The sequence below is a fragment of the Sus scrofa genome, chromosome 7 (genome assembly GCF_054392235.1).
Source record: "Sus scrofa isolate SSC_HxYL_T2T_F1_AM1 chromosome 7, Sscrofa_HxYL_maternal_Yorkshire_Landrace_v2.0, whole genome shotgun sequence".
Classification (NCBI taxonomy): Eukaryota; Metazoa; Chordata; class Mammalia; order Artiodactyla; family Suidae; genus Sus; species Sus scrofa.
The window spans coordinates 23,914,271-23,927,981 of record NC_139389.1 but is presented as its reverse complement, the minus strand read 5'-3'; the positions used below and the strand labels follow the sequence as shown (position 1 = coordinate 23,927,981).

Sequence of the window (13,711 nt, the reverse complement as noted above, 5' to 3'; positions counted from 1 at the left end):
AAAGGAAACCCCCCAAAAAAACAAAAAGACAACTTACAGAATGGGAGAAAATAGTTTCAAATGATGCAACTGACAAGGGCTTAATCTCTAGAATATATAAGCAACTTATACAACTCAACAGCAAAAAAACCAATCAATCAATGGAAAAATGGGCAAAAGACCTGAATAGACATTTCTCCAAAGAAGATATACAGATGGCCAACAAACACATGTAAAAATGCTCAACATCACTGATTATAAGAGAAATGCAAATCAAAACTACCATGAGATACCACCTCACACCAGTCAGAATGGCCATCATTAAGAAATCCACAAATAACAAGTGCTGGAGGGGCTGTGGAGAAAAGGGAACCCTCCTGCACTGTTGGTGGGAATGTAAACTGGTACAGCCACTATGGAGAACAGTTTGGAGATACCTTAGAAATCTATACATAGAACTTCCATATGACCCTGCAATCCCACTCTTGGGCATCTATCCGGACAAAGCTCTACTTAAAAGAGACACATGCACCCGCATGTTCATTGCAGCACTATTCACAATAGCCAGGACATGGAAAAAACCCAAATGTCCATCGACAGATGATTGGATTCGGAAGAGGTGGTATATATACACAATGGAATACTACTCAGCCATAAAAAAGAATGACATAATGCCATTTGCAGCAACATGGATGGAACTAGAGAATCTCATCCTGAGTGACATGAGCCAGAAAGACAAAGACAAATACCATATGATATCACTTATAACTGGAATCTAACATCCAGCACAAATGAACATCTCCTCAGAAAAGAAAATCATGGACTTGGAAAATAGACTTGTGGCTGCCTGATGGGAGGGGGAGGGAGTGGTAGGGATCGGGAGCTTGGGCTCATCAGACACAACCTAGAATAGATTTACAAGGAGATCCTGCTGAATAGCATTGAGAACTATGTCTAGATACTCATGTCACAATAGAAGAAAGGGTGGGGGAAAAAACTGTAACTGCAATGTATACATCTAAGGATAACCTAACCCCCTTGCTGTACAGTGGGAAAATAAAATAAAAATAAAAATAAATAAAAAAATAAAAGTTTTATTTTGCTCTGTGATGGTTCACTCTGTGCGGCACTAATTATTTACTAACAGTCCTTACATGTACATGATCCTTGGTTCTTCATTTCTTGGACAGTAGGTTAAGGACAAATGAATGAATGCCATATTACTGTTTGTGTTGAGGTGGAGATAAAGAATGACAGACACACAAAGGCAAAGACATCAGAATCAATGTAATTGCAAACCACACCAGAAACTGAGGGGAAGTTTGGGGATGTGTTTTTCATTTTAAAAATTTAGGGAATGGGAGTTCCTGTCGTGGCACAGCAGAAATGAATCTGACTGGGAACCACGAGGTTGCGGTTTCAATCCCTGGCTTTGCTCAGTGGGTTGAGGATCAGGCATTGCCATGCGCTGTAGTGTAGGTCGCAGATGCAGCTCCTATTGGACCCCTAGCCTGGAACTTCTATGTGCCCCAGGTGCAGACCTAAAAAGCAAAGCAAAGAAAAAACAAACAAACAAACAAACAAACAAACAAAAGAAAAGAAAAAAAATTTAGGGAATGGGATTTGATAAGGTTTTTTTATTTGTTTGTTTTTTGCCTTTTAGGGCCACACCCGCAGCATATGCAGGTTCCCAGGCTAGGGGTCAAATCAGAGCTATAGCCGACAGCCTACACCACAGCCACAGCAACATGGGATCCAATTGCATCTGCGACCTATACCACAGGTCATGGCAATGCTGAATCCTTAACCCACTGAGCAAGCCAGGGATCGAACCCACAACTCCATGGTTCCTAGTCAGATTCGTTCCCACTGCGCCATGATGGGAACTCTGGGAATGGGATTTGAATCAATCATGTGAAATCGTTACAGGCCTCAAAACTACAGCTGGCAATTGGATTACCATACAATACGGATTCCAGTTTAAAATGTTATGTGCATGCTACACTTATTTCAGATAGAGATAGCAGCAATAATACAGGTAACAAAACTATTACTTTAATAAAAATACATTTCCTTACTCGGAAAATATATAAGTTGATTTTCGTAATGTACTTACCACTAATATTTAAGTCAGATCAAGCTCAAAAAGAAAAAAACTAACATTTTTCAAACAGCTTTGTCATAATTTTTCCAGTATATTTTCACGTAATTCTTTCAAGTACACATCAGATTTATCAAATTGCTTTCAGAGCCTAGTACTTGGTTGCTTCCGATATTCTTTTTAGAAACTTAGGTTATGCCGGGGCCCCAAGTACTTACCTGACCTAGTCTATGGATGACCGTTACTTCACAAGCTATATATTATAACTACAAGTTATTTCCATCTCCTTTACACTACTCACTATATTGGAGGGAAAAACGAAATATGAGGTGCTTACTTCTGCTACATTTTTTCAGAGACCGCTGATTCATAAAACTTATTTTCTTACTATTGATAAAGGTATAATAAAGAACATAGACCAAAATTTCTCTCAAAATTAACTACTTTCAAAAAAAGGATGTATTGGAGAAGAGATTTAAGGTATTTCACGATAGTTAATCAAAACAAGACAAATTTTACGACAAATTCTGCCCAAAAAGCAAGAAATTAAAAGACACAGTATAGGTTATTTACAATTAAGAATATCATCTCTCCATAAGAGTTAGACCTGCTCAGAGCTCCCACTGTGACTCAGCAGGTTAATGATCCAGTATTCCTGCTGCTGTGGCATAGGTTGCAGCTGCAGCTCAGATTTGATCCCTGGCCCAGGAACTTAAAATGCCACAGGTGTGGCCAAAAGAGAAACATATATAACACCTGCCATTTATCAATTTTTAGAATAATTCCATATCTCATTTTCAATTAAGAAAGGCATACCTTTGTTTTTTTAGGTTTGCACCACTGAAAAAAATCTAATATTGAGTTTGATCTTGATTTTATATGGTTGTTTTCTCCACTCTAGAGAGGTTGTCATGTGGGCAGTCTGTGTTGAATTCATATCTAATGCCACAAACTCTGTGATATAGTGAAAGTACATGCTCCATCAGTGCTGACAAAGCAAGTGAATGAAAGAGTGGTTGATACATGGATGGGCAGATGAACCACTGGTGAAGAGATGCTCCATTATTCTATTCATGTCACAAGTACACAGGCTTACTCTCACCCCATTAATCTCTTTACTGCCCCTCTTACCTCTTTGTTTCTCAAGTGTAGATTAGAGGGTTGAGGCTAGGTGGGACAACAGTATAAAAAAGGGCAATGAACTCTCCTTGATCTTGAGAACCTCCTGATGGGGGCTGGAGATATATAAACATTCCTGGAATGAGAAACAGGGACACAACCAGAAGATGGGCTCCACATGACCCAAAGACTTTCTGAAGTCCAGCTGTTGACTGCATCCTCAGCACAGCACGGGCAATGGCACCATAGGAGCTGAGAATGAGGATGAGAGGTATGAGAACAAAAACAGAGCTCGTGACCGTGAGGGCCAGCTCATTAGCTGTCTTGTATCAACACAAGACAGTCGCAGCAGTGCTGGAACTTCACAGAAGAAATGGTCCACTTGGCCATGTCCACACAGGGGTACCCAGGAGGTAAATGAGGAATGAAGTGCCGACTTGGTGAAGCCACTTACCCAAGAAGCCACAGCCAACAGATGGCAGAAACGAGGGTGCATGAGGACAGTGTAATGCAAGGGTCTACATACAGCTGCATAACGGTCATAGGACATCACCACCAGCAGCACACATCCTGTGGATCCCAGTGCAAGGGAAAAGTAAAGTTGAGTCATGCAACCTACATAAGACATGTTTTTTCCTGGGCCCCAGAGGTTGACCAGCAACTGGGGGATGAAGCTGGTAGAGTAGCAGAGATCCAGAAAAGACAGGTTTGAGAGGAAGAAGTACATGGGAGTGTGCAGATGGGAGTCCAGGTATGATACGATAATGATGAACAGGTTGCCTGTCAATGTCATTAAGTAAAACATCAAGACAACCACAAAGAGTACTACTTCCACACGTGGCCAATTGGAAAAACCTAGCAGGACAAAGTAGCCTTCAGTGGTTGCATTGAGTTTTTCCATCATCATTCACTCCTTTTACCTGACAAAAGAATTACATACACTCAAAATAAATGGAAATACAACTGCCAAAGCAATTTCGAGAAAAAAGAACACAGCTATAAGTATAACCCTCTCAGATTTTAGATTATACTACAAAGCCACAGTCATCAAAACAGCATGGTATTCTCAAAAACAGACACATAGGTTCATGGAACAGAAAAGAGAGCCCAGAAATATACCCACTCACCTGTGGTCAATTAATCTACAAAAAAAGGAGGCAGGAATATATAATGCAGACAAGACAGTCTCTGCAGCAAGTCGTGCTGGGAAAACTGGATGGCCACATATAAAACAAGGAGGCTAGAATATTTAATCACACCACATACAACAATAAACTCAAAATGGCTTAAAGATCTAAATGTAACAACAAAACCATAAAACTCCTGGAAGAGAGCATAGGAAGAACACTCTTTGAGAGAAATCATAGCAACATTTTTTGCATCAGTTTCCTAAGGTAAAAGAAATAAAAGCAAAAAATTTTAAGTCCTAACTAAACTTAAAAGTTTTTTTCGGAGTTCCCGTCGTGGCGCAGTGGTTAACGAATCAGACTAGGAACCATGAGGTTGCGGGTTTGGTCCCTGCCCTTGCTCAGTGGGTTAACGATCCGGCGTTGCCGTGAGCTCTGGTGTAGGTTGCAGACGCGGCTCAGATCCCGAGTTGCTGTGGCTCTGGCGTAGGCTGGTGGCTACAGCTCTGATTCGATCCCTAGCCTGGGAACTTCCATATGCCGCGGGAGCGGCCCAAAGAAATAGCAAAAAGACAAAAAAAAAAAAGTTTTTTTCACAGCAAAAGAAACCATTGACAAAACAAAAGGATACCCTACAGAATGAAAGAAAATTTTTGCAAATGATGCAACCAATGAGGGTTTAACCTACAAAATAATCAACAGGTCATATACAACTCCATATCAAAAAAATAAGTCCATCTGAATATGAATAGAAGACCTGAACAGAAATTTTTCCAAAGACATACAGATGGCTAACAAGCAAATGAAAAAGATGCTCCACATTGCTAATTATTAGAGAAATGCCAATCAGTTGACAATGAGATATCACATTACATCTGTTAGGATGTCTATCATCAAAAAGGTTACAAATAACAAATGTTAGAGAGGATGTGGGGAAAAGGGAATCCTTGTATACTGTTGATGGCAATATAAACTGGTGCAGCCACTGTGGAAAAGAGTAAGAATGTTCCTCAAAAAACTAGAAATATACAACTACCATAAGATCTAACAATTCCACTCCCAGGTATATATAGCCGGGGTGGGGGGAATCAATTCCAAAAAAAAAACACACCTCAATGTTCACAGAAGCACCATTTACAATAGCCAAAACATGGTAGCAGCCCAAGTGTCCATGATTGGATTAAGAAGATATAGGGTGGGTGTGGGTGTGTGGGGGGATGGGGGTTGTGGGGGTGTGTGCATACATACAATGGGATATTACTCAGCCATTAAAAAGACAAAACACTGACACTTGCAGCAAAGTGGGAGGCCCTAGATTATATTACGCATAGTGAAATAAATCAGAGAAAGACAAACACTGCATCATATCACTTATGTGCAATCTAAAAATTAATATAACTGACTATTCCAAAAAGAAACAGACTCACAAATATAGACAACTAACTTGTGGTTTCCAAGGGGTAAAGAGAAGAGAGGAGGGACAAATTATGGGTATGGGATTAACAGATTAAAAACTACCATGTATAAAATAGATAAGGAAGAAGTATAGATTCTGTGGCACAGGTCATTATAGCCATTATCTTACAATGACCTATAATGGAGTACAATCTGCAATAATAATGAATCACAATGCTGTACACCTGTAACTCACATATTATAAATTAGCTATGCTTCAATAAAGAAAAAATATCCTCCAAGAACCAGAGGGACACACACACACACACACACACACACACACACACACAAACAGAAACCAGTTTGAAGGGCCTACCACTTTTCAATTTGGATATTAAGAGAAACCATGATACCAATGAACTGAAAGAAGAAAGAATTCATATTCACAAATTTTAAAAGAATAAATAGTAAGGAAGAGAAAGCTATCGTCATATTTAGGATCATAATTAATAAACACAGAAGGAATGATAGAGTTAGAAAAACATAAATGGATGCTAAAAACTAGTGAATGAAAGTATGATGAGAGATGGGATATTTACATAGTTTAAAATATCTTCCTACAGAGTCCCCTGGTGGCCTAGAGGTTAAGGGTTCACCATGGTCACTGCTGTGAGTCAGGTTCAATCCCGGGCCCAGGAACTTTGGCATGCTACAGGCACAGCCAAAAATAAAAATCAAATAAAAATAAAATATCTCCCCACAAATTACTTGTTAATTACAAAATGAAAAGTAGTAGGCTTTACCAGAGGAAAACCTGGTGGACATCACCATAGCCAAGTCATCAATATTAACATCACCAACGTTGAGACAAACCAACAGCATGTGACTACTGACATGTTGCTCTAAACAGGACACAATGTCACTTCAGTCATATTCCTGCCAAAAATGCACAGCCTGACTTTTAAAATGAAGAAATATGAGACAAACTCACAATGAGACAAGTTGGGCAAAAGACCTGGCCTGCCCTGACAATAATATCAGATTCAGAGTTCCTGTTGTGGTTCAGCAGGTAACAAACCCAACCAGTATCCATGAGGATGTGGGCTCGATTCCTGGCCTTGCTCAGTGGCTTAAGGATCTCTGGCTTTGCTGTGAGCTGTGGTGTAGGTCGCAGATGTGACTCAGATCCCATGTTGCTGTGGCTGTGGTGTAGGCTGGCAGCGGCAGCTCTGATTCAACCGCTAACCTGAGAAATCCATATGCCACGGGTGCAACCCTAATAAGCAAATATAGATTTCAATGAAGCTAAGGAATTGGTCCAGATTTTTAAAAGTCAAAAAGACATGATAAAAAAATGTAATTGTAATGTATACATGTAAGGATAACCTGACCCCCTTTGCTGTACAGTGGGAAAATAAAAGAAAAATTATAAAAAAAAAGAAATAATATTGCATTAAAAAAAAGACATGATATCTAAATGTCTGATTCTGGACTGGGGCAAAAATATTGTGAGACAATTGGAGAAATATTAATATGAACTATTGGTCAGATAATAATATTGTCTCCATATTATATTTTGTTACCTACACATTAGTTATGTAAAATAGTGTCTCTAATCTTAGGGAAAAACACTTAAGCATTTAGCAGTAAAAGGACAGGACGTCTCCACATTAGTCTCAAATGGTCCACAAAAAGAGATCATACACATAGTTGGCAGATAATGATGGATGAAAGATAGATACATATATAAAGATGACAGCTAGCTAGCTACATAGATAGATAGATAGATAGATAGATAGATAGATAGATAGATAGATAGATAGATATGTAGATAGATAGGCAGGCAGGCAGGCAGGCAGATGGATATGATTGACAGGTGGATAATAGAATAACTATTTTAGGTAGAATATAATTATTATTGACTCTTGTTAAAAGGTTAATGGTAGTTTTTGTACCACTTTTGCAATTTTTCTACAAATTTAATATTTTACCACATTAAAATTTTTTTAAGTAAATACAAAGGCTTTTTTTTACTTTTATATTTCATCCAGATATTTTTCCCTACTACAGAAAAATAACTTCTTAACTTTTGAATCCTCCTAACTTGCCCCAGGGTGACGTCTGGGTAAATAGTAACTTGAAAATCTTCTAACACAGCTACAAAGGAAAATTTCCATGGAACAAATAATCTTTTTAACAAACAGCTTTACTTTTCTTTTCAGCATTTTCATGCCATTCCTGCTTATGTGTTTATAGAAAACATAATAATTGCAATCCAAATAATCTTAAACACAGATAAAAAGATATAATGAACAATATTAATTTATTTATTATTTCAAAATATTGACATAGGGTAAAAAATATTGAGCTCCAATTAACTATTCTTATAGGAAGAATTTTATCTTCTGATGTGTTTACTCACACTCACAGCTTATTTCTTAACTGGAAATTAAAAACACAAAGAGAAATACGAAAAAAAAGGCAGACACAGGCACATCAACTTATGGGGATAATCATGATATGAACACAGCTGAAAACCTCAGTTCACTTGAACAGATCTGTGAAGTAGATGGGGAAAGCGGTGGCAGAACACATCCTAAAGGACATCTGAATATAACTGTCTTGAAAAGAGAACATTTTAGGGAAAGGAAGATAGAAGTTCTTTGAGAGAGCAAAGAAGCAAGGAAGGGTGTGAGGTTGAGGGAAATGGAGAGTGACCTGACTACTAGTGCTTAAAGCTGAAAGTGTATATGTGTATATCACAGGGCTAGAAACCTGAACAAAAGGCCTTGAGGACGTTTCTATATTCCCTTTTCTTCAGGACAATAACAGAGACAGTATTTAAACTTCGATCATAATTACTAATGTCTACAAATGTTTTTATTCTCCAACTTAGAGAAGAATTCTGAATATTTAATGAAACCATTAAATGGCTGTTCATCACTTAATACATGGTTCCTAGAGAGCTTGTTTCTTTTTTTTTGTTCGTTTAACATTTCATAAACAGTTATAACTCTTAAGCGATTCTTCTCTTTCATAGGAAAGTTTTATATTGTTATTGTGACAAGCCATTTCCGCCATTCCCACACTCTTCCTTTCTTCTGCTCAATGAATTTATATCTTCTTTTTCCTAAAAATTTCTCCTTTAAAATCAGTTAAATCCACGTCTCTTTTTTTTTGGGGGGGGGATTCTTTTTTTTTTTTTTTTGGTTTTTTAGGGCCACGCCTGTGGCATATGGAGGTTCCCAGGCTAGGGGTTGAATCAGAACTGTAGCTGCTGGCCTACACCACAGCCACAGCAACACAGGATCCAAGCCGAGTCTGTGATCTACACCATAGCTCACAGCAACGCTAGATCCTTAACCCAGTGATCAAGGGCAGGGATTGAACCTGCTTCCTCATGGCTGCTAGTCAGATTCGTTAATCACTGAGCCACAACAGGAACTCCTCACGTGTCTTTTAAGAGGCATTTTGTCAAGGTTCTCTGCAACTGCTTCACAGATCTATTCACGTGAACTAAGATTTTCAGCTTGGTTCATGTCATAAGTATCCCACCAGTCAAATATCCCTCTGTCTCTCTGTGAGTGCTTGGCCTCACCCAATGAGGCCACATCACTTCTGATTCCTCACACATACAATTATTTCTCTCACATTTACAAACAAACTGTGACTAAAAATAAAACAAAAGAAAAGAAAAAGAAACCACAGCAGGACCACATGTGGTTACCTCCTTTGAGGGCTCTTTTTTTTTATTTTATTTTTTTCATTATACGCATGGATGGAACTAGAGACTCTCACCCTGAGTGAAGTAAGTCAGAAAAAGAAAGTCAAATACCATATGATATCACTTATATCTGGAATCTAATATACGGCACAAATGAGGTCTCTTAATTGCTCACGTTTTATAAGTACCATTCTTGAAAAAGATGTTAGCAGCAGTAGATAGTGAATTTCAACAGGAAAGGCAGAAACAGTTTGGCCCCAAGGTTGTAAGACTGATTCAAGCCCTAAACTCAAATTCACTAACTAGTTGACACACTAATCTAGACTATTTTCTACAGCTCAGAAACTATACTAGACAATCAGACAGTACATTGCTAAAAAAGAATTTGGGGGGAGTTCCCTCATGGTGCAGCAGGTTAAGGCTGCAGTGTTGTCACTGCAGTAGCTCAGGCCACTGCTGTGGTGTGTGTTTGATTCCTGGCCTGGGAACTTCCACATGTTGCAAGTACAAGAAGAAAAAAAAAGGAATAATTTTTGTAATGAAACCAAAATTTAAATAAAGAATTATTAAGTTATGAGAGAACTCGAAAAGATACCTTGGACCAAGCGATAGCATCCAAGAAAGAACAAACGTGGAAGAGGGGATTCCTCCCCAAGGTTGAAGTTCAGACCACACCAAGAAGGTGTGGTTGAAGCCCAGTGGATGCTGAAGAAGTTCACCATGGCCAAATTAAAAAACAGCGATGCCCAAATAAATGAAGCAGATTATTTCACTTAGAGGTCACTGCCATTTGAGGGATGATGAGAAAATGCAAAGTTTTTTTTAATAATCTCTAGAAAGGGAGAGAGTAGCTCATGAGAAAGGTAAACCCAAATGCTATCATTACTTCTTTTGATGCAGATGTAATTTTCTTATTCTTCATAAAGTTGCCTGAATAACTTAGTACATTAATTAAAACATTAATTAAAAACAGCTGTGAGATATACTGATCTGTCGCATGAACCATTCTTCAACATTCTTAAAGAATTTAGAAGGGATAGGAGATAAGAGACAAAAAAAATAAAACTACCAGGTGTAAGAAAAGAAAGGTAGCAACTTTACAGTTAAATTTATTCTTACAAGGGAGAGGATAATAAAGACCTCAACAAAGACTGTTCTTTTGGGCTGTGGAATGAAATATCTCGGTTTTTAAAAATACGACATGATGGAGGAAATGGTGATGGACATGAGTTTCGCCTCCCCATCCCCATATCACTGGTCAGCTGTCTTTGTTCTTATATTTGTCCTTTAATACCCTTACCTAGGGCATGCCTAACACTCAAACAACTCCTTTCACTAAATGCCCTTTCTGTGTCTGTCCATATTCCCTCTCTTTGCCCAGCTGATGCCTCTTTATGTAGGGACCAACCTGATCTCTGGTTTTCATCCCTTTCACATCACCAACATAAAGGGATGGCTGGATGCATGCACCATAGAGTCTAGTCTACTGCATCACACTAGGAAAGCAGAGTCTGAAAATTACTATGGTTATCATGCTACTCAACAGAGAATTCTGAGTCTACTAAAAGATCTGGTTTAGCAGGGAAGAGGAGCTCATTAGAGCATTTAGTGTCTCAGGGGACCCCTTCTCCTAGAGCAAATGGAGTTTTATGGAAACAAAAGAATAATGGGACATGCTTTCCTTGACTGGGGCCATTGGGAGGGTAAATCCCAAAGTGGTAAGTAATGCCCTTCAAGGAGCTGTCCTAGTTACAACAGTGTCTCAAGAATACCTTCAACATGATACACTGTTGCCCAAAGAAAACAATGACTCTACAGACCAACCTTCACTGATGAACATGCTCATGAAGCTGTCTTTATAGGGAGGGGAACAGGTTGCCCTGAAATTTCTTCCCCAATTCCTCATCCTGCTAAGGGCCACATTTGAGGAATAACTTGTTAGAGGTGGTCTAAGTGGGGGAATAGGGAGCATGAGACATTTGAAAAATGGGATACCTAAAAACTAAATTGGAAGCTCCCATCATGGCTCAGTGGTTAATGAACCCGACTAGCATCCATGAGTCATCCATAAGGTTTTCGCAGTGGGTTAAAGGATCCAGTGTTGCTATGAGCTGTGGTATAGGTTAGAGACCCAGCTCAGATCTGGCGTTGCTGTGGCTGTGGTCTAGGATGGCAGCTATAGCTCCAATTTGACCCCTAGCCTGGGAACATCCATACGCTGTGTGTGCGGCCCTAAAAAGCAAAAAAGAAAAAAAAAACCTACATTGTATATTATTGCTTTATTAACTAGAGTTAATTGTCTCCACTTAACTTCTCTAATTTCAAGGACAAGTTTAGCCCTGCAAAAGTATTAAAAATAATCTTCAAAGACCATTCAAACTATAGCACAGAAGGTAACCACCAAAATTCTGAAAACATAACTATTTAAAAATTCCAACTTATACAACTAAACAGCAAAAAAGCCAACAACACAATGGAAAAATGGGCAAAAGACCTGAATAGACAATTCTCCAAGGAAGATATACAGATGGCCAACAAACACATGAAAAAAATGCTCAACATCCCTCATTGTTAGACAAGTGCAAATCAAAACTACCACGAGATACCACCTCACACCTTCAGACTGGCCATCATTAATAAGTCCACAAATGACAAATGCTGGACAGGGTGTGGAGAAAAGGGAACCCTCCTGCACTGTTGGTGGGAATGTAAGCTGGTACAACCACTATGGAGAACAGTATGGAGGTACCTTAGAAAACTATACATAGAACTACCATATGACCCAGCAATCTCACTCTTGGGCATATATCCAGACAAAACTTTCCTTAAAAAAGACACATGCACCCACATGTTCATTGCAGCACTATTCACAAAAGCCACGACATGGAAACAACCCAAATGTCCATTGACAGACAATTGGATTAGGAAGATGTGGTATAGATACACAACGGAATACTACTCGGCTATAAAAAAACAAAAACAAAATAAGGCCATTTGCAACCACGTGGATGGAACTAGAGACTCTCATCCTGAGTGAAGTAAGTCAGAAAGAGAAAGACAAATACCATATGACATCACTGATATCTGGAATCTAATATACAGCACAAATGAACCTTTGCACAGAAAAGAAAATCAGGGATTTCGGGAATAGACTTGTGGTTGCCTAGGGGAGGGGGAGGGTTGGAATGGATTGGGAACGTGATGTGAATAGATGCAGACTCTTGCTTTGGAGTGGATTAGCAATGAGATCCTGCTGTTAAGCACTGAGAACTAGATCTAGTCAACTATGACGGAGCATGATGATGTGAAAAAAAAGAACGTCTATATGTATGTGTAACTGGGTCACTATGCTGTACAGAGGGAAAAAAATGTGTTGGGGAAATAACAATAAAAAGATAAAAATAAATTAAAAAAACAAATAAAAATAAATAAAATTTTCAAAACATTTTTATGAGTAATTTCCTGTGATGTCTTGTCAATAGATTTACCATAATATATAAAAAATAAAATAAGACTATATCCAAGAACTGACATGTTACTGTAAAAATATCTGATGAGTTTACGAATTCATAAACATTTTTAAATCATTACACTGTTTCTAGCGAATATATGCCATCTATAGAAAGAAAATCTGGGTTTGGAAATTATAATAAGATTACATTTTTTATTAAGTGGAGTTGACTTACAATGTTGAACCAATTTCTGCTATAAAGCAAAGGGACCCAGCCATACTTATATAAATACATTCTTTTTCTCATATTATCTTCCCATCATGTTCTGTCACAAGAAACTGAGTATAGTTCCCTGAGCTCTACAGTAGGACCTCACTGCTTATCCATTAGAAATATAATAGTTTGCATCTACCAACCCCAAACTCCTAGTCCATCCCACTCCCCCTTCCCCCTTGGCAACCACAAGACTGTTCTCCAAGTCTCTGAGTCTGTTTTGGTTTTGTCGATACATTCATTTGTGCTATATTTTAGATTGCATGTATAAGTGATATCATTTTAAAAATTGTGATTTTAAGAGAGCAATTGGGTATTTTGCTTTCTGTTTAAGAGAAGTACCAGAAAACAGTCTTTATGTGTCCTTGGTCCTGATTGTTGTACAAATTCAACAAGGAAAAGATACAAACATTTTCCACAGTGCTTAGTACATAATTACTCCATACATGTGAGCTACTATTACCATCGCGGTGAATTTTAACTTGAGCTGATATTTTAACAAACAACTCTACTTTAATTCTCTGTTATTCTTTATTTCGGA

The 13,711-nt window shown here is 38.4% G+C and overlaps 1 pseudogene; it reads right to left on the bottom strand.

The window, feature by feature from the left end:
- Positions 1-3,178: 3,178 nt before the first annotated feature.
- LOC146401362 (olfactory receptor 2J3-like) lies at positions 3,179-4,106 on the bottom strand (annotated as a pseudogene).
- Between the last annotated feature and the right edge of the window lie 9,605 nt (positions 4,107-13,711).